Source organism: Myotis davidii, unplaced genomic scaffold (assembly GCF_000327345.1).
Source record: "Myotis davidii unplaced genomic scaffold, ASM32734v1 scaffold274, whole genome shotgun sequence".
In the NCBI taxonomy this organism is placed as follows: Eukaryota; Metazoa; Chordata; class Mammalia; order Chiroptera; family Vespertilionidae; genus Myotis; species Myotis davidii.
Window position 1 is genome coordinate 2,654,335 of NW_006285613.1, and position 1,300 is coordinate 2,655,634.

At 45.8% G+C, this 1,300-nt stretch overlaps 1 protein-coding gene across 1 annotated transcript in view; it reads left to right on the forward strand.

Annotated features, from left to right (window-relative positions):
- Positions 1–1,300, forward strand: part of TNRC6C (trinucleotide repeat containing 6C) — a 49,920-nt gene that overhangs the window by 29,482 nt on the left and 19,138 nt on the right.

A 1,300-nucleotide genomic window follows, 5' to 3' on the forward strand; every position in this document is an offset into this window, starting at 1 on the left:
ATTTACGTGAAATATTTTTTTCATCCCTTTATTTTTCAGTTTGTGTGTGTCTTTTGATCTGAAGTATTTTGTAGATAGCATATAACGGGTCTTGTTTTCTCATCCATTCAGCCACCATGTTTTTTTAAATATATACTTTTATTGATTTCAGAGAGGAAGAGAGAGATGGAAACATCAGTGATGAGAGAGAATCATTGATCAGCTGCCTCTTGCACGCCCCCTACTGGGGATTGAGCCTGCAGCCCAGGCACGTGCCTTTGACCAGAATTGAACCTGGGACCCTTCAGTCCACAGGCTGATGCTCTATCCACTGAGCCAAACCAGCTAGGGCTGATTTTTTTAAGTCAACCAGTAACCCAATAGAAAAGTGAGAAAGAATGTGAATAGGTAATTTCTAGAAAAGGATACAAATAGCCCTTAAACAGAGGGGAGGACAGCAGCCTGACCTGCGGGAAGTTCAGTTTAAAACAGCGTGAGAGGTGCCACTGTTCATCTCCGACCAGCGGAGATGCGGAACGGAATAAACGTTCTGCCTGCAGAGCCCTCAGAGCTGTCTCCGCGGCCGGTGGGTGTGGACTAGCGCCGCCCAGCGGAGGCCAGGGATACTGTGTCCCTGCGGCAGGCCGGGCGCAGCGCTTCCCGTGGTCATGGGGCTAGCGAATGGCATTTGTACACAGTCTTCTCTTGTGGCTTTTTTTTAGTTAAAAAAGAAAAAACATAACTTAGATGTACATCGATGAGGTAACCAGTTAAATTATGCCACATCCATATTATAGAAAGTTAAACAGATATTTTAAAAGAAATTCTATATATATTGAAATGAAAAGATCGCCAATATATATTGTTAAATAAAAAAGGTAAGATACAGGAAAGCGAGTATAATACCTTTGTGTATAGTACCATAGGCTCATATCACTTTAGGGTGGGGAGGGGAAGAGAAGAGAAAGGTGTGTGTGTGTGCGCACGTGCGTGCATGTGTGTGTGTGTGTGTGTGTGCATGCATGCATGCACACTTGCAGCTTCTGTGGAATTGGCAGGTCTCCACGGGGGTAGGTAAGACACTGCTCAGAGTGGTTTGTCCTTGGAGAGAACGAGAACGGGTGTGGGGGGGGTGCAAGAACGTGCTTTCGTGTGTCCCTTTTTTCTACTTTCAAAGCATATCAGTGTAGTAACTGTTGCCAAAACTTTGAAGGTGCATTCAGTGGTCAGCAGGACAAGGAGTAGATGGGACTGCAGGCATCGCAGAGCGGTCCTTCCACAAGCAGGCTGGCAAATCATCCAATTCTGGGGGCGCCAGGAA